This window comes from Zootoca vivipara, chromosome 4, assembly GCF_963506605.1.
Source record: "Zootoca vivipara chromosome 4, rZooViv1.1, whole genome shotgun sequence".
NCBI classification, from domain to species: domain Eukaryota; kingdom Metazoa; phylum Chordata; class Lepidosauria; order Squamata; family Lacertidae; genus Zootoca; species Zootoca vivipara.
The window spans coordinates 35,703,755-35,724,597 of NC_083279.1; the positions used below are offsets into that span (position 1 = coordinate 35,703,755).

At 44.2% G+C, this 20,843-nt stretch overlaps 1 protein-coding gene across 2 annotated transcripts in view; it reads right to left on the bottom strand.

Annotated features, from left to right (window-relative positions):
* MID1 (midline 1) overlaps positions 1 to 20,843 on the bottom strand; it is a 196,645-nt gene that overhangs the window by 127,023 nt on the left and 48,779 nt on the right. The window contains exon 1 of one of the 2 annotated variants that reach the window (XM_035114515.2): positions 10,683 to 11,347. The exons of the other annotated variant lie outside the window; for it this stretch is intronic. The gene's annotated coding sequence lies outside the window, so the exon portion shown is untranslated. Of the gene's footprint in view, positions 1 to 10,682; positions 11,348 to 20,843 lie in introns of those variants that run through there. 2 annotated transcript variants of the gene reach the window in all.

Genomic DNA, 20,843 nt, shown 5'->3' on the forward strand with positions numbered 1-20,843 from the left:
TGCCCATAAAAAATGTTAGTATAAAACATATTCTGAAGCCTGTTTATTTTGGTGTCTTAATGTTCTAGCCTAGGTCAATATTTGTGGTACTATAAAATTGCTATTGCAAAAATGTACAGAACAGTGGAAAATAAATGGTTATTCTGCATTCCTCTGAAGAATTCTGGCATGTTTTCGTTTATTGGAGGAACAGCTTGAGGCAGCAAGTGAAAAAAATTAAATTTGTCCCTTGATTCTGCCATTTTTGGAGTTTGGACTTACAGCAATCTCCATTTTATGGGTCAGTACCCCGGGCACATACTGTGATTAACTTTACAGAGGCTTACTGGGAAGAGTTGACGGACACATTTTCAAGCTAGAAAATGGACTGGAAATACAACACAAAATTTCACAATGCCTTTAATTATTGCATCTATGGTGCGTCTGCATTTCATATACTATGGTCAGTTTTTATTACCGAGTCCCAAGAAGAAAGTCATAGAGAAGGGACAGGAAAAAAAGGAACCAAGTTGATCAGATGGTGACAACATCCAAGGTAGACTAATGATAGGCATTTCTATTAGTATTAGTAGTGTGGAGAGAATGGCCATACTTCCGAAGCACCAACAATTTGCTGATTATTACCTAGTGTTGGGGAAGCCTTGTCTACAGTGCTTCCCGAGTGACAACAACCAGCTGATAAATCAGCACTTGGAAGTGCTGCACAAGGGGCTTTGCCTGCAAAGTCCCTTTCGTCCAAGTCCTGCTTTTTACCTGACCACACCCGGTAACATATATAACTTTAAGTGTAGGGCAGGAGGGTGTGGCTTGGCTGAAATGGCTTCACAGGATAAATAAAGAGGTGTGGTGGGCCTTATGAAACCTGCAGGCTGGAAGATCCCCAGTCATGAACTAGATAAGTCCTACACTATAAAAGGTAAAAAAGGTAAAGAACCCCTGGATGGTTAAGTCCAGTCAAAGGCAACTATGGGGTTGCGGCACTTATCTCACTTTCAAGCCGAGAGAGCTCGTGTTTGTCCATAGACAGCTTTATGGGTCATGTGGCCAGCATGACTAAACCGCTTCTGGTGCAACAGAAACACCGTTTACCTTCCCGCTGCAGTGGTACTGATTTATCTACTTGCACCAATGTGCTTTTGAACTGCTAGGTTGGCAGGAGCTGGGACGGAGCAACAGGAGCTCACCCCGTTGCGGGGATTTGAACCGCCAACCTTCTGATTGGCAAGCCCAAGAGGCTCAGTGGTTTAGACCACACTATAAAACATAGTCGTCTCCATCATGCCTTGCTTTTTAGCTTCCCAGGGACTTGTGGCTGACAACAGTTGGACTAGGTGAACCCTTTTTAAAAAAGATTTGGCAAGGAAACTCTTATGTATGTAGTCTAGGCACCAGATTAACACTTCTGTTGCAGATGTAAATTTATATGGTCTACTAGATGCTAAAGGAAAATATTTCAAATCATTCAAAACCACCAAGTATTTGTGGCTTAGCACAGAGCATATGCAGGTGGAAAACACATTATAGGATTCCTTGTACCACAATATGATACCTACCTATGCTATTATACTTGTCCTTGTTTAGTGTACCTGTTCTGCTATGTTCTTCAGGATGTCTGAAGCTTTTACAGAGTAAAATGTTTAAGTTATTTACCCCACATATGCAAACGATAATTCTTATTTCCTGCTTAACTTTTCCTATATGATTAGTTATAATTCACAAGTACTCGTAATTCTGCAGCCCCCCTGGACTAGACATTTAGAATGAGTATTTAAACCAGTTACCTCTATTTAAAAAACCCAGATGCCATTAGTCTAGCCAAAGGTATCCAAATTAACTGATATAACAGTTACAGTTATATACATTCTCTCTCTCTCTCTCTCTCTCTCTCTCTCTCTCTCTGTGTGTGTGTGTGTGTATCTAAATATCTATATAAATTTAGCAGTCCCCCTTCTTTTTGTCAGCAGTCCATATTGTGTCAAAAAGTTGTTACACTTTCCCATCAACATATGACATACTTTAAGATAATCTTAAATCAGTTCAGTTGCCTTACTAGTATTTGATTTTTTTTCACTTGGCCACTCTCTAATACAAGCGATAGAATGGGAACCTCCATTGAATAGGCTGCTGGTTCATTCTTCTAGGCATTTCTGGCCTCTCTCGGGAACTGGGTTTCTTCCTTTAAACAGCAATTATGGTGTGTGTGTGTGTACAGGCTTTTGGGAACATGCATTTGTCCTAAAAAAAGCAAACATTCTCAGACCTACAAAGATAGCCACCACTGCTCCATGCTGGGACCAGGGCTAATTAACATGTTGATGGAGTCTGCACTAATCATGGCTCCACCACAGTCTGCTGGATTAGCATGTAAATTGGTAAACCATGTTCTGAAATTGCCTCACCATCTGAGGTCTAATTACTGGCTAGACATAACAAACAATGGCTGCATTTAGAATAAGAAGTGTCCATGTGAAAATAGATGTATTTGCTTTTTTTAAAAAAAATAATGAGATAGGCTTGAGGGTGGAGAGAAGCATGTTGTGGAAAGGATGCGTAAATTTGCACAAGCAGACACACATTTATAATCAGTTTAGTTCATAGCCATGATTCAGTGGACTCAAGATACTAAGGCAAACAGCACACAGCTGAGGGCCAGAAGTTTCAATTGCCTTATCTCAACTTAATATATTTGTCAGCATTATCCCAATGACAGCATCTTCAGTATAAACTTTCCGTATTTTAGTTCTACGGATTTTGTTGGGACTTTACAAATTTAGTGATGAAACAGCAATATAGCATTTAGTCTCTGTAGTGTGATGTCACGTTTGTTGCAAAAATACATAGCAATGTGGATGAATGCATAAATGAAGCACAAAGGGTAAAGGAAGTAGTACAAAATCCTGCGTGATTTTCAAACATTATAATCACAACAAATATCATACCAAATGTACCATATCAAAATTGGCAATGCGCATTGGTCCCAAGTTCATTGGTGCAATAACGATTATTAAATACTTCAGAACACATAGCAGGAGGTGGATTCCTATAACTATTTTCTACCTGTAATACAATTATTTTCCCCAATCATCTCTTAATAATATCTATTTGTAGGAAGGTCTTATGAATGGAAGATGCACTTGGTCTTACTCACTGATTCTTGACTATAAGCAAATATCTTCAGCTTGAAATACCATTCTTAATCTTACAAATGTCACTAGGATTAATCAAAGCAAGATTTGAAAAAATAAAATAGGGGATATTGTGGATATCCATTGATTGCTAGAATGCAACAGAGACTGCATTGTTTTGAAGTAAAGGAATTAATTAGGTTTGACGTGCATATGATTCCCTGAAATAAAGAAACAGGAAAGAAGGCATTTTGCAAACTTTACTGAATATATTGCAAACTGAACTGGCCTAAAGCAGGTTCCCTGTGGTATATTTCTAATGGAAAACCTTTCTACCAACCCACAATGCACAATTTATTAGAAACATGTTTACAATTTACCAAAAACAATTTATACCCTCTTGTTTCTATCTGGGGTAATGTGAACATTCAGATTTTCAAAATGTATCCACTACTGGCTTTCGTCTGCTGAGACTGGTGTGAATCAATAGTACATTTCCACCCATTTTTCTGGAAAAGGTTTCACTAACTAATGCTGCCTGAAAAGCCCAACCCTATACACTGGGCATGTAGGTCACGAAAGCTACTTAGTAGTAGCTATTTGATGTGTGTTCAGTCTCCCATCTCCAATACAGGAGCAGATAAATTGCCTTCTAAATGGGATATGAAATCAGAGAACACAACAGGCATTAACTCTGATCTCACTTAATCCATTGTAAATCACAAATTGTTCCACTTACTGAGGTCACAGCAATACTGAGCAGATTTCTGAGAATGCCTAGACAAGAATGATAGAAATGGAGGCTTGCCATTGGCTGTCTCAGAGGCTGTGTTTTTGTAGGCATTACAGGGTGTTTCTTGTGTTTGGCTGCCAATACCAACTGCCTTCCTAGCATTCTAAAAGGAATCAGCCTTTAACAAGCAGCGTGAGAAAAATGTCAAAATTCAACTGCATCTGCTATAAAATAGTAATAAGAGTTGAATATACTTTTAACTTGCAACTTACTGCCAGTGCTTCGGAGCCTCAACATAATCGAGAGAAGCAGAAAATATCCTGTATGCAAAGACATATCTCCCTCTGCTTTAATCAGACTGGAAGAAAAGCATATTTTATCTCTCCCAAAGTGCCATTGACTTGTATACCTGGGGAAAGGTTGCAGAGAACAATCACTGCTAGCCTCTGGCACTTCCCTCTGCAGGACTGAGAGCATGAATGGGCTTGCCTAGTGCAGGGATCGCAGCAGGTCACAAGAGTGAAAAGTGGCTTCTGAGATAACACAGACTTGTGAAACGATTCCATAAGGTACTACTCTGCATCCTTAAGTTCACTTTCAACCAAAGGCATCCTGATCACTCATCACAATGGAGCAAAAAACAAACAAACTGAGCTATAAACCATCTTCCTAGAAACTATAAACAATAAATTAGTATAAATTAGTTCTTGGGTGTTTCTATCCGCTTGGGTCACAGAAGCAGAAATAGAAGGGCTCTATCCACAAACAGCAGCCATAAGGACCAGTAAGTTAGCAGAGGGCAGGAAGACACCTCAACTGTTTAAAGTCTTGTGCATTACTTCACAAAGAGATATGCATTAGATCAAAGAGATGAGGAAGCAAAGAGAGGGAATGCAACAAAAAGAAAAAGCTTCCTCTTTCACAGTCAATTAGAGATGAAAGGAAATCACTCTTCCCAGCTGTGCAAGAAAGTAGCAGTTGACTAAAAACCTAACCAGTCTAATTTAAGGACAGTGGTGAGTGAGCCCCCTTAAAAACTACCCTTATAGTCAAGGTCAGCTGATGACATTTGGCTGCCTGGGGTGAAGAACAAGATGGCACCCCACATTCTACACAAGGAGATGATTACTTCAGTGTGGGCTCCATCACAGCGGAAGCCAGGTCAATATGTCCCCCATTCCCAGGGGGCTCAGGAGACACAGGGCAGGGGACAAGGCACCCGTAGCTTTGTACTCCAGACCCTTGCTGCTACTCCCAGGCATTGGTCGCCTGAGGCTGGTGCCTCACTCTGCTTAATGATAGGGCAGTGCCTACAATTCACTTTTTAAACATGCTTTTAGGACTATTATTCAACTTCTGCACATGGTAGTAAAGAACAATCCAAGATGCTCACATATTTGTGTACAGGTGTGGACTTACCTATCCTCCCCCAGTGGACCAAGTCTGAAAGGTGGACAAAGCTGCCTACCCTCCAATCGCTTGACTTCACAATGATGTCAGATCACCAGTTTTTCCCCATAAAGCTCTGATGATCAGCTGTCAAGTCTTTGAAGTGCCCTGTGCACAGGGTTTCACAAGACCTAGTGTTTGCAAGACCAAATGACAGCTCTGTTTAAATAGGGGGTTAATTTGGCAAAGGTGATTCCAATGCTACCCTCCTATCTTTATATTCACCTGAATTTGTACATACTTTATATTAATCCCTATAATAGATATATTATTGTGGTTCTTGTTAGTGCTTGTTTAAGGTCTGTCAGCGTTGTAATTCAGGCTGCATACACAAAAATAGTGTTTATGCATATGTGAGTTGCACTCATCCTATTTTAAACTGAACTCAATCTCAGTGTTTCCTACCTATACTACTGGGTTATGTCTGATAGGATACATTACTGTTCAAGTTTCCCCATTTTACACCACTCAAAAGACAAAACATTTGTAAGCAAACTACTTACTCATTCACTTTCCACCATTCATCTGAAAAGGTAAACCCACCTTCAATAAACTTTCATTTTGAATAAAAATGTTAAATAGATCATATTTTTCTGGTTGTAATCATATGTATTTTAAAAACATAATAAAAAGCAGCAGCATTTGAAAAGTGCAGAATTAAAGGGAACTTTTGGCAAAGCTTCCATTTATCTGAAAATCTGATCTGCAAAGTTCCCAGTTTCTAGTATCCTCAACCAACCTTCTATGAGTATTGACATCATGTGATTGTCATGGACTGGCTGAATGCAGAGGAATGATGGGAGGCACCAGCTGGGGAACCCCCAAAGGAAGAAGGCTCAGAAGCAGGGGGATTCGTGGTGAGATGGTGGTGAGTGGTCAAAGGGAGAAGGAGCAGACTGGAAGAGGGAGGTGTCAGAACTGGAAGAGATACAGGGGCGTAGCCAGGATGAAAATCAGGGGGGGCAAGGGGCGGGGAGCAAGGGGCGGGGCCACATCGGAGCAGCCCGAAATCGGGCTGCTCCGACTCCCTCCTCCCCCTCCACGATCGGAAGGGACGAGGGGGAGCCAGGATCAGCCCGAAATCGGGCTGCTCCGACTCCCTCCTCCCCCTCCGCGATTGGAAGGGACGAGGGGGAGCCAGGATCAGCCCGAAATCGGGCTGCTCCGACTCCCTCCTCCCCCTCCACGATCGGAAGGGACGAGGGGGAGCCAGGATCAGCCCGAAATCGGGCTGCTCCGACTCCCTCCTCCCCCTCCGCGATAGGAAGGGGCGAGGGGGAGCCAGGATCAGCCCGAAATCGGGCTGCTCCGACTCCCTCCTCCCCCTCCACGATCGGAAGGGGCGAGGGGGAGCCAGGATCAGCCCGAAATCGGGCTGCTCCGACTCCCTCCTCCCCCTCCACGATCGGAAGGGACGAGGGGGAGCCAGGATCAGCCCGAAATCGGGCTGCTCCGACTCCCTCCTCCCCCTCCGCGATAGGAAGGGATGAGGGGGAGCCAGGATCAGCCCGAAATCGGGCTGCTCCGATCCCCTCCTCCCCCTCTGCAATCGCTGGGGCAGGTGGAGGGAAAGCCCCAGAGCCGCGCAAAGCGGTTGCCTGGCTTTCCCTCCGCCCGCCCCACAGCCAGCCGGCTAGAAGGGACGTCTCCCTTCTCCCTTGCTGGCTGTGGGGCGGAGGGAGGGAAAGCCAGCCAAACGCTTTGCGCGGCTCTGGTGCTTTCCCGCCGCCCGCCCCACAGCCAGCCAGGGAGAAGGGAGACGGCACCGGGCGGGCAGTGGGGCAGGCTGGCCAGTGGCCCTGCTTCTAGGGGGGGCAATTGCCCCCTCCTGCCCCCCCTGCCTACGCCCATGAAGAGATAACAGGGTTCAGTGAGCAGGAAGAGACTGTGGCAGACAGCAGTCCAAAATCAGAAGCAGCAGCAGAGGGTGGTCAAGAGACAGAGTAGAGGTAGGCTGCTGAAGAAGCCAGGGACGCTATCCTTCCTGTTGTGACAAGCCCCTCTCCCCCTAGTCTCCCAGAACATGCAGAGAAATGAAGAGGGCCAGGCGAAGGAGCCTTAGGCAGCTGGCGAAGGAACCAGGAGAGGTGGGAAGACAGGGACCTTCAGTCCTCACAACTATCTCATTGGGGCAAGACCTACTGAGAAGCGTTGCTGGGATCACTAGGTCTGCACTGTTTCGGTTCCTTTGAATAAAGAGTTAACGTCACTTAAGTTTTGCTGCTAACCTGCCCCTGACTCCGGGTCCTGACAGTGATGCTCCAATGGGCTAATTATTATTGGACAACATCAAAGGGTCTTCCCTTTCTCTCATCTTCCTTGTAGCCCATAGTACCACCCCCAGCTGCTCTAGAGGGTTCAACGATCAACTTCGATGCAACTCTACAGAGCAAAAAACGGAGAACATAAGGGTGAGATCCAGTATTGCATGAGCAGGTGTCTGTTTGTGCTGTGTGGCATCTCCACCTCTCTTCCAGTCCCATAAAATCTAGAGACCCCCACAGAGGAGATATGGGGCATGGAAGGCTGGAGGACAGAGAAGAGAAACCCGAAGTTTTGTTGTGTAAGAATGTTGCCATTTGATAGGTTCTGTATAGTGTTCCCTAGTTATTTATCTGAAGAGGACTACAGAGCAAACACTTGTATTCAAATCTTCTTATAGACTGTTAAATCCTAACTCCCTCCAAGGGTGATAGCAAATTCCCCATTGATTGCAAAGCATGTGCTTTGTACAGTGGTACCTCGGTTTATGAACACAATTGGTTCCGGAAGTCTGTTCATAAACTGAAGCGTTCATAAACTGAAGCAAACTTTCCCATTGAAAGTAATGGAAAATGAATTAATCCGTTCCAGATGGGTCCGCGGTGTTCATAAACTGAAGCGTTCATAAACTGAAGCGAACTTTCCCATTGAAAGTAATGGAAAGTGGATTAATCCGTTCCAGATGGGTTCACGGACTACTTAAACTGAAGCGTTCATAAACTGAAGCATGGGTGTAATTGGTTCCGGAAGTCTGTTCATAAACTGAAGCGTTCATAAACTGAAGCGAACTTTCCAATTGAAAGTAATGGAAAATGAATTAATCCGTTCCAGATGGGTCCGCGGTGTTCATAAACCGAAAATTCATAAACCGAGGTGTTCATAAACCGAGGTTCCACTGTATTTCCCTTAAATTGTTAGGCTATTTCCTGACTGACGGTCGAATAAAGAATAATGGAAATTGTTAGGCTAAACCAACACCACAGTAGAGATTGTTGCTAATTGGGATTCAAAGATCTGCCATTTTCCTTCACAAATCAGATTTGAGAGTTTTATGCCTCAATGAAAATAAATTAATACCATCGGCCAACAACCAATTGGGGCACAAAAGAGCACTTTAGTAAACCAGGATGTGCAGGCTGGCATTATGAACTAAGTAATATGGAAAAAGCAGCTGATTTCCATAGCTGCTCTCAACAGGTGTGTAGTTGTGTGTCATGCTGCATATACATGTTAATGAATAAATTTTTACTTTGAAAAGTGTGGAATTGAAACGCAGAATACACACAGTTATAGTACACTGTAAACTATATAAAACCAGACATGGCCATTTGGTGGGTGTGTTTCTAAAAAAAGAAGCTGGTGGTTAAAGAGTTGGCAAAACTGGATGTATATTAGTGATATCTATATTTCAGAAAACTAATTTGAACTAGTGACACATCTAAATGAACATTAAGCACAATGATACCCCTGTTGAGACTACTCAGGCTTTGCATGAAGCAACTCAGTAAGTAACCACTAACATCACTGTGGTATTATGCGAAAGAATCTCTTTTTTTAAAAAAAACCTATTACCCTAGCAACCAGTGTCTGTGTGAGAGTAAAGAAGGGAGGGAGGAGGTGGAAGAAGGGCTAAATGTAAAAATCTTTTACAGTGGGTCTTGTCTTTGAGATAATGAAATCACATGACTCAGCAACACTAATGTTCATGCAGATACACTCCCCACCCGCCACCACTCTTTAGCGCTCCATGACAACCCCATTTCCTAAAATTAGCACCCTCTTTCCAAGCTACAAAGCACCCATAGTAATGACCTGCTTCCTATACCACTTATGCATGACTATGGCCTGCAGACTTTTGCCCTAACAGTTGATGGTTTGAATGAGATCTAAGTCAGGGAAAGCTGAAGATAATAATGTAAATAATATAACACAGTCGCTTCTTTGGAGTATTTTGGGAAGGTGGGATGCAGAAGAAAAGAAAGAGCATGTCTTTATCCACAGTAAAAAAATATAAAGTGTTACTTCAGATAGGAATGCTGAATAAAAGAGTAAGAATTTAATCACTAGGAAGGAAGGAAGGAAGGAAGGAAGGAAGGAAGGAAGGAAGGAAGGAAGGAAGGATGCTAGAAAAAACATTTCAATCATCACTTCAATTATTGTCAATCATTCCTTACTTTCTTGATTTGTTATTTCTTACTTGACCAAAAAGAAAAGTTTTGTTTGTAATTACATCTATGCTATCCATGACAGGCATAAGACTTTTTCAACTTTTCTTTGAAATTGCTCTCAAGCCAAGTTTATATATCTCTGATCTCTCAAGGAATTTAAAACTTAACAGTTCCCACACATATATGAAATGAAGCAAGAGACTCAAACAACATACAAATTGCCACTGTGGCATATGTTCTGTAAAGAAATTAGAAAAATCATAGTTGACTCAAATAGCATTTGAGGTATATACTGAGCAGTGCTGCTTCATTCAAACGCAGCCAAACATTACTGCGTTCATTCCTTGTTCTTAGATTAATTTCACTTTGCTTCTCCCTACCTCTTCAGAAGGTATTCCTTCCTTTTCACCTTCCAGGAGGAGTTGCTTGCTTGGCTTTTGTTGCTAAGACAAGCAGTCCCTGTTGTCTTTGTGGAGCCTGTGAAAAATAGGATTCTAATATATGTTTCACACACACACACCCCAGGAGATCTGGAATTAGTCCAGGAAAGTGACAAAGCTGATAACATCAAGAATGCTGCAAACGGATAACGGTTCCCCCTCACTCAAAATACTTCTGGAAACTTTAAATATATCCAAACAGTTTGGTACGACTTGATAAATATTTTCCCTCCATCCCTGCTCCCCCCCCCCCAGTTTTATATTAAGAGTACTTTGGCAAAAAGGAGAAAAACAACTTTTCCTACCAAAACTGCCCCCTTTGTACTGTAAATAGCCCCTCTTCAAATATTAGGAAGCTTTACTGGGGGTGGGGGCGGGGAGGAAAGACAATGCAGCGTGTCCTCAGTATCATTAACCAACTTCCCTTTATCCTGAAGGAGTCCCCTCTATAAGGCAATTACAAGAGCATCACAGAACAGGAGAACAAGGGGAAAAATAATCTTACCAGCTTCTCTTACAGTAGGGAGCTGAAAAGAAAACCAACAGCCCCCAGCTGCTGTATCACATGCAATTCGACTCAATGGAAAGAACTCTGAAAGGCTAGTCTTCTAGTTTAGTTTCTTCTCAGCTCTCCTCTCTCTCTCTCCCTCTCTTCTCACAAAGCCATTCTCCTATTCCCTAATCCTCTCACAGGAAAAAGCAGCACAGACCAAACGACTTCAGCAGAATGAGGTGGGGTTGGGGGGGGGGAGAGTGTGGAGAGTGAAAGGGGGAAGGGAGAGATTCTGCAGGCATTCAAGCATCACAGTATGTTAATCCTCAGAGCGGGGATGCAAACAAAGTCGCCTACACACATTTGGGCACCCAGATCCACATTCCATACCAATAATGCTTCATGACAAGGCATAGAAACCCAATTCATCAACCTCTCAGCTACTGTTTCAAAGACACGCCCCGCGAAACTTCTTGAACTTCTGCTAATGGGCTTCATTATTCCACACACACACACACACACACAAAATTAGACATTAATTCCTGATTAGCGGCTTTCTAAAGTTGATAATGAGCCTAAACTAGCTGGCTGCAATTCTGTCTGTGCCTCCCTTTCCATCACCGCAACAGGAGCTGAAAGTTTTGTAAAAGTATACATTTGTATTTCAAAAGTAATATATGTGCAAGACGTATATTTCCCCCCCCCCCCCCAGTAAGGGTCTGAGGTAAAGTGAAGCATTTTAATTCAAAATTCAGTGGACACAATATCTTCAGATTTTGGTAAATTGTACAGGCCAAATGAGCTGACGAGGAAAAGATAAATATATCCAAGAATGTACACAAGTTTATTTACACAGGAGCATTTCCTTTCCGTAATGGGAAGAAAGATAAATCTAAGATCTGAAAAAGCAGATGGCACCATTCCACCTCATAAAGGATGGTGGTTAGCCTTCAAGTAATAATTTATGAAGGACCCCCCCCCCTTCTTGGTCCTGCACTGCCATTTGAGCTTTTCAAGCAAAATAAATAGACTTGAAACCACCAGCTTCAAACACACTAACATTTACGAGTGCTGTTTCAACCTGACACAAGCCACTTTGTTCGCCTGTGACCCTGTACCAAAAGGTGATGTTTGATGGATGAGGTTCCCTCCCTTCATAATATAGGTTGTGACTTCATAACTATGTGCCAACATTATTGTTCGTCCCAAGCCAAAACGAAAACAAAACGATCCATAAAGCTGTTTTAAGCATGAAAATGAAGCAAGCAGATGGACGCTGAAAAGCTAGAGGGCCAGAGTGATAGGAATGCACTCTTCCTTCCTTCCTTCCTTCCTTCCTTTCTCTCTCTCTCTCTCTCTCTCTCTCTCAAACCAGTGTGGGAGGCGATAGCTAAAGAGATGTTACTAGGAGATGAGGTGATGTCATCAACCTCCAAACAAAGCTTAGTTCAGCTCAGAAAAACAAGAGGCTTCTGCAAGGCACATTTTGTTTTATGGGTACCAGCAAGAAGCACGTGGCTTTTTCTGAATTTGTAAAAGTTTCGCCATTAATTTTACAAAAAGCTGTAAACATGGAAATGCTCACATACAAATGAATAAGTTCATTACAAGGCTGTTTAATAATCTCAAACGAGCTATAGGTCTCCTGTACTATAATGCTTCAAGCATCAACTTTGTACTAAAGCAGGCATGAAATATATTTCTTAATGGAAAGCAGACAGTAACCACTGTGTTATGAATTTCCATGCTCCTGTTTTCAGCAGCATCACTGCCATGGCAAACGTAGTTATATGCTCCAGCCCATGGGAGGAGCTTGCTGAAGAATGTGATTGTTGGTACTGTCCACCTCCTTCGGGTGCCCCTGCCACCGCTGCTTGTGCTGCCGCTGCCTCCTCCAGTAACCACTAACACCAATGTGCTCTTATTAAAGAAAGTGGGCTTCTGCCATTAAATACTCCACAGAACCATAGCCCAGTCATAGGTAGATCTATGGTGGCACATAGAGGGGCTTTTACTAACACAGCTTACAAGAGAAGAACCATCATTGACAGGTATTTGATGAGGACTATGTTCTCCTCCCTCTCCCTCCTCCTCCTCATTGATGTGGCTGCTCTGCTCTGAGAAAGTAAAGAGTAAGAGAGGACAACAAAAAAGGGGAACAGCACAATGATTCCCGCATGTCTTGTCATGTCCCTTTGAGAAGAAGTGCAGATTGGACCAAGAGGGAGAGAGAAGAGAACAGGCATCAACTGTGATGAGGAGAAAGGGGTTTGAACTCAGGTAGAGTGGCATACTTAGAGCTTCTTATCGAAATGACAGCCCCCTAAAAAAAAAAATAACCCATACTATACAGCACTATATTCCATGTAAGCCAAATGGGGGAAATCTGTATTGTAAAGCTGCATGTCGGTTGCGATCCTATTATGACCCATCAGCTGAGATGCAAAGAACTGCTTAGTCTCACACAAGGAACTAGAATTAGTCTAGTGAAATATTTGGCTTTCCCCTCTTTTGAACAACTGACTCCTATATCATATTAGAATGTTAGGTTTTATTATGATCAAGAGGTCTATAATGTGAAATAAATACATATTGCAATGGCTTCTGAAAGTTCTGTTTCCCAAGTAGCGTGAGGGCATAAGGGGAAAATCTAAAACCTGATTGAACTTGTGGCTCTTTGGATTCTGGTATGTTTCACTGATATGGTTTCAGCAAGCCTTCTAAAAATATATATATCCAAATTGCTATCAGACTAGAAATTGAATTGCTTTGAATTATGTGCTGTTGTTAGTTTAAACTGTTTTTATGTTTGCAATTGTTTTTCAAATAGTGTTTATATTTGCAACTGGTATGCCTCAATGGGAAGTGATTCATATATGAAAATAACAACTAGCTTTAAGATGGCTGAAAAGTTCTCAGGATAGGGCACATTAAGTTTTCCATTTCTGCCCAGTAAACATCCCATGCACCACAGCACATTTGCATGCTGTTCAGTAGGGAACACAGAAATAGAGTACTCAGAAAATGGACCTATATAAGACTGCCTTACACACCTTTTATATTTTCACTCTTTCCACCTAGCAGAGTGAAAGCCCCAACCATGCTACAGGCGAGAACACAATTCTCAGGTAGAATTTATGATTAGGTTGCCCTCTTTGCTGCAAACTACTTATCTTATAAGCAGTCCAGATGGCACTTCTGCAGGCACTGTGGCATATCAGTAATAGGTAACTACTTACCCTGGAGCTCTGGGACTGGGGTACACCCTGCAACACATGGGGGCTTTCAAACAGAAAGTACTTGTTTGGCACCAGCTTGGCTGCAGGAGTTGCTGGAAGGAGCAGGGGCGTACCCAGGATCAAAACTAGGGGGGGGGGCAAGCCATGGTCATTCAGGGGCGGGGCCAAGGCACAGGAGGGGAGGGGCCACAAAGTGGGAATGTGGGCGGGGTTACAGGGCCAGCGGGCCCGATGACTCTGCGGCGGCGGCTGCAGCCGCTAAATGAACCCCCTAAACTCTCTCACATGAAATTCCCCTGCTCTGAAGCAGGGCCGTCTCTAGGCCTGGGTCCGGTGGCGCGGGGCGCCAGGCCACCAGGGGCGCCGCTGTGCCCGCTGAGAGGTGCGGCGGAGGCCGCCCCAGGCGCGCCTCTCAGCTGTTCATCGGCTTCAGGCTGCTTTCCGGAGGCGTGCGGGCCTAGGGCCGCCTCCGCCACGTGCAGGGGCATTGCAACAGGGGGCGGGCAGCACCCCCTGGCCCAGGGCCGGCCCTAGGGCCAGGGTGGGTTGCGCAGGGCTCCAGCCCTCCAGGCGGCAGCCGCGCAGTGAGCTGCGCCCGCCATGCCGGGAAACGGGGCGGGGTGGGGGCACCAGAGGGATCCATCACACCATGGTGCCAGGGCGCCAGGTATGCTTAAGACAGCCCTGCTCTGAAAACACCGCTCCCATCCATTTACGGCTAGCCACCCCCCTGAAAAACCCCTTTGGGCCCCGCTTTCCCTCCTCCAGGTCCCCCCGAAGCCTTGCCAGTTCCCACCCTATATATCTGGGATGGGGAAGGAGCTCAGAGTCTGCTAGTCCTGGGGGGCCATCCCCCCGTGGCCTGGGAGGATACTGGGGACCCCCCCGCCAAGCTGAGACCCTCAAAGAAGTAGAAGAAGCTGCCACCGCCGCCTCCCCATCGCAAGGGAGCAAAAGATGGGAAAGGTGGGGTGGCGCAGTGCAGACGAGTGAGCGAGCCCCCCCAGCTGCGACCCTACGGTGGCGGCGGCTCCCCCACCCTCAACGCCCCTCTCTCGGAGAGGACAATGCACGCAGGGGGAGCTGTGCCGCCCCCCAAGGCAGCTCCTTTCCTATTGCCGGGGGTGGGGGGCGGCGAGGAAGGGTCAGTGCTGCTGGGCTACTCCTGCCGCCGGCAATCCGGCGCAAACGCCCCCACGCAGCTTCCTTGCAGCAGCCACGACCACCGCCTTTGGCCGCCGCCCCCCACTCCTCCTTTGCAGGCTTCTGCCCGCCGAGGCTGAACTGGCTCCTGTCGTTGCACTTCCTCTCCCGGTCCAGGAGGAGTCTCAGTAGCAACTCCTAACTCAGGGGGGGTAGGGGGTGCAGAGGGGGGAAGGGGGCGATTCCCAGCCCGCGGCGCCGACGCTCGCAGTGCAGCCTACCGGGAGGCAGAGCGCGGCAGCGGCTGCAACCAATGCAGGGAGCCACGTCTCCTTCGCTTGCCAGCCCAGCAGAACTCTTAGGCAGGAGAGCTTGCCGCCCGGCAGGGCTTTCCATTGGGAGGCGCGAAGGCTTTAGTGGGCGGGAATTGGTGCAAATGTAGGCAGGGCGGGCACCAGTAGCGTGCACCAGCAGCATTTCCTCCCCCTCTCCCCTCCCGTGTCAACAAGCGAGGCGCCTGCGCAGGGTATTTGCTTCCCTAGTCGGGCCCACAGTTTGGTCTTCTGGGGGGAGGCAGCTGCACCCCCTTGCCCCATGCTGGGTACACCCATGGGAAGGAGGCATACAAGGCAACACCCAACCAACTTAAGGGTCTCCAACTCCAGATTTATGTAGTGTTTACTTCTTAGCCTTTTCCCACAAGGCAGCAGAGGTTTGGGATCAGAGTTTTCCTTCTCGTAAATGGGCTACCTTTCCAGGGTTGATGAGCCCCGTCTGCCCCTCATTTCCCTCTATAGCACATGCAGAAACTGCCTTATTGACCACTGAAGCCACTGTTGGTCTCATCCACTCAATCCGCCAGAACTTGCCTTCGCATGCAGGGGAAGTCCTAACTCATTGAGGGTTTGAGACTCATCAGCTACCCTCACCTAGTTTAGCCAGCAGGGTGGGGACCAAAGGTGGACAAACTACCCCAGAAAGAATACAACATGTGTCCCCCTATTACTCCTCCCCTAATACCCCCATGCAGCACATAGAAATAACTGCTAGCCTGATATCTGCAGTGCCACCACTGCAAATGGTCAGAGAGAGTGTTGCAGTTTTTAGCCCAGTGGGAATAAGTGACACAAAGAGCCAAAAAGATCCAGGGGCAAATGGAGTACACTTTAATGCTAGAAGAAATTATGCACTGCCATGCACTTTGTATGCATGCAAATATTCCTGGGGCTGTGTCACCTAGATTCCATTCTGGGTACAACACACTGGTTCAAGCAATTAAATTCAAGGTGAGGCTTGAATTTCACTCATAGGTAAAAACTTTTATAATTGAATAATAACAGCATCAGCAACAATAATTGTTATTTTCCAGGGTCATATAAGCCAGGAGCAAAACTGAAATCTGTATAAACTGCACACAAACTGGAATCTAAATAAAACAAAAGAGGGTGGAAACTTGGGGGATGTGCTAGCAGGCATGAGCAAATGGTAGACAAGCCAGCTACTTAATAGCTGACAGAAACTGATAGAAAGGAACTGAATCTGGCATTTCCCATAGAGGAATGAACCTGCTTCATTCATACAGTGGCTTTAACAAAGAGCAGCCAGTCACTATGTGCTATGCTTGCCTTATGGACTGGGGTACCAACATGTAAAATTTTAAATCATCTTGGCAACGTTTTGTTGCACTAATGGTAGCAAATACATATGGCATCAGTCTTTGTTCATGGATAAACAAAGAAATAGAGTACCCCAGCAAGTCAACAATCAAAATTAGTTGGTTATCAACATGTTTGTCCTGTATTTTCCAAAGGGAAATTAAATTCTCCTTTCTAGAGTCAGCCAGTTAACTCTAAGAGTCAGGCTTTGGAAGTATGAAGCATGCTGTAATATGTACTGGTTCATGTCAGTAAACTGGCAGGGGGGGAAGAGTGACAGATTTGTTTGGGGGGGGGCAGGGAAGCTGGAAAACATAAGGTGACTACGGATATATATTTTTCTTATTCGCTTGTTCCCAATTAAGCCTCCTTTGATCCATACCCTGTATGTCTTTAACACCTGATTTGCATAGCACCGGCTCCTTTCTGTGTTTCTTGGATTCACAAGAAAGAACAAAGCTAAAACACCCTGGTAATAAACCCTAAATTTTTAATAGCAGTTGTAAGTGTTTGCCAAATGCCCTCCCTTGGTAAGTAGAGCAGAGTAGGTCATTTGCACTGGAAAGGATTCCAACAAAACTCAACATTAAAGAATACCAAACTCTTTGAGGGCTGCCAGTGCAACTGATTCGTTTAGCCCAGAACAGTGGCTTGTTTTGTTGTTCTGCTGCTTGAAATAAATTTTCGGTAATTACAGAGCCTAGGCGGAAGCAACAACCAACATAATGCTAGCAATTTTACAGCTATCAATCTTCCTGATTATTTAAGTTAAATAGTGTGCATTCCAGGGAGGGGGAAATGCGTAAAATAAACAGAATAATACCAAATATTATCTGCCAAAGGCTATATAGGAGAAACACTCAATTGCTTCAAACAAAACTTTGCTGATTTTAAAATCTTACTTAGTGTTTCCCCCTCTCAATGAAAAAATAAAGAGAGGGATCCTCTTATGTATTACCGTGCTTCTGCAGGACAAGTGAATCTCTCAAACACCTGAACCTACAACTCTGAAGAGGCTCCAGCAATATGATACGGTAGGTTGCTAGTCTGGTCTGAAGTGTCCAGCCAGATGGCTATCAGAGACAGAAGCTGGAGCAGCAACAGCTGGTGAGATGCTCCGGTTTTTGGTGGCATGACTCATGATGGGGTTAACTCTGTGTTCAATTCTTTAGCCCACTAACTGGTTAAATAATGCCCTGCTGCAATCTCTCCCACGGAGGTCTGGGTCAAGCAACAACATTGTCACCAGAGTAAGTGAAACTACAGCATCCATTTGTAACCTCCAGATTAACAGGTGAGATTGCAATCGTGCAATGAAAAGAACTAACTCTCTGCAATTCAATTAAATGGAATGGTATTTGCTGCTAGAGAGGCAGAATTGCTTTCTGATATACCTCTGAATTCCAAAATAACTCAAAGAGCTCCACTGACGCCATCAGTGCAGACCTTTGGGAGAGATGTCTGGGTCCCCACTCAGCAGAATAAGCAGGAGGGTTCCCCCCAAATGCAAAATGGGCTGACTTTCCATATTTTGAAATAAGTGAAGTAACACACATTGCCATCTGTCCTCCCAGGCATTTGGTAGAATCTGATCTTCTGCTGTACATTTGCAATATTTGTATATTTACAATATTTGAGAGCATTATTTTGTTAGTATACTGATTACTTCTGTCTTCTAAAGCTAGTATTGTATTCTCAATACAATACAATACAGTACAATAGAATGAGAACAATCGGAAGTTCATCTTATCCTTTACTTTTTTTCTTTACTTTCCCTTTTCTATTTCTGTAAAGTATGTGTATATAGTTTGTATATATTGTATTATTGTGTATAGTTGTGTAAGTTAATGTTGAATGTTTAATAAATATTTTTCGGGGAAAAGGGAAGCCAGTATTGTAATTTTGTTTGAAAGTTTTCTAGGGACTAATAAATCAAATAAATAAATAAATCATATCCCCCTCCCCACCACTTTGCTGCCTCAATAAAACCATGAAGTCCAGAATCTAAAATTACCTAACAACACCACTGAAAAAACTCTTAGCTTTCCATGTAGTTTCTTGAGCAAAATCACTGAGTGATTCACTTGTATAACAAGGTTCTAGTTGTGTCCCAAACCACACTGATTTATCATGACAACTGATTCCAGAGTGGCTGTTGCCTGTTGGAGATTCATTCCCTGTGTCAGCAGTCATGGGATTGTTGTCTAGCACATGATGGTGTATGTTTTCATTCCACAGAGTGGGAAGTGACGGAGACAGGATGTTTGTGTTACTGTGTTCCGTGAAATGGGATTATTGTCCTTTGTTCTCCCTCTTTGCTGTCTAATGCTAGAGAGAGAGAGGGAGCCATGTTGCAGTGTTCTGTGTGTTTATATGTAAATAAAGTAGATTAGCCAAAATGCTGAGTTGCTGAGGTCTGTTACGCGAACTACGAACACTCTGCAGATCCCTGAGTGTGCTGATGTCTGTTGCAGAAGAAAGCTTTTGAAGTTCAGGCAGAAGAAAGCTTTTGAAGCTCCCGAACGATCAACCAGGAGGGAGAGAACATGCCAGTCGGGAATGTGTCTCTGCCAGGGTCCTACACGAGAGTAGGACGATCCTAACATTGCCAACATCCATCAATTCCTGCTCTCAAATATCCAATCCCTGAAATCTCTGCGTGGAAGAACCTCCTCTTTTGGCTCTCCAAGCCCTTCTCTTGGCCAACTTTCCTATGGTTTTCTAGTATTCCAGTGCAATTTATGTTCGAGGAACTGGACATGGAGGAAGGGGTAAATTTTCTTCATGATCGCAAATCACCCCGCGTGAGATAAGCCACCAGGTGCAAGCTTAGCCAAGCCAGGTGCTACGGCAACGGCCCAGTGCTATCCATATAAATAATTAAGGCATATCAGTTCATTAATCAGTTGGTGAATCTGTCAATTGGAGTCTGTGTTACATCTTGAATTGCTGGAGCAACACAAATATTTTGTACTTGCATATATCTGTATCTGTATCTGTATCTGTATCTGCAAAGCCTACAAACTGTATGTATAAATCAACCTCTGGAGCTGTATTATTGAACCTAATATTCTGCAACAATAAACTATCTTGGACCTTAAACTGCCTCTGTGTGTTGACTGGAACTGGGGGCAACTTCTGCTACATGGGTAATACAAAGTGCTTTTTCCTGGGGATACTCAAGGGTATGCAGAACTGGCACCTTTTCTTTCCAAATGTTAAAAGTGTGGCATTTACTGTAACAACTTCATGGTAAGTATCAGCACCTTTTTTCCCTTAAAAAAAAGCACTGATCTTATTCTAGATGACATCCATCACCCATAGGAAATGCTCCCTTTCCCCAATGCATCACAAAAGAAGGCGTCACTTCTTCAGTCTTTAAAAGATACCAATCTGAAAAGTACTTTGTCCATTTCCTTGATTCACTGCTGATTTATATAAGGATTTCCAAAAGCTTTCAGACTATGGAAGCCTCTAGCCAGCAACTTGAGATTTTAATTTGCACAGTACAGTATCTTTAAAAATAAAATACAACAATGAGGATGCTGAAAAGCTCATTACTATGAAGCTCTAGAGTCAGCGCTGGTTTCCTGTAGCTCTCCCAACACTATTTAAGATGCCACATTTGAATTATAATGCCCTGAACACTCTCATGGCTGCCTTTCCCCCTCCCAGTCTTCATGGGCCAGGAAGGGACAGCCTTTCTGTGCAAAGATAAATATTAAACATGCACAGGAAAGCACATTCAGTGTTTGCCCACCCGCCGCCGCCTCTCCATATCTTGGACCAGAATTATTCGTATCTCTATATTTCTATGTTGCTGACCTTATTCTATATTTATTTTCTAAACAACAACACGAGCTGTTCAGAGCCTGAGAAAAGACTGAGGCGAACATTTAAATGAGTAAACTAATACATAATGTATTTTATTTGCACATATTCAATACCCTGTATATGGATGCTCGAAAGAGAGAAGTCCCAGGCAGTTGGGGGAGAGGAGGCAAGGGAATGAGACTGGGAAAACAAACAGGGCTGCAGATAGTGTGCCAGGAATACTATTTCCTTCTTCTCCTTCTGGTTTAAAATCATACTTGAGTCCAGAAAAGCACAAATAATTCCAAATAACTCAGCAAACT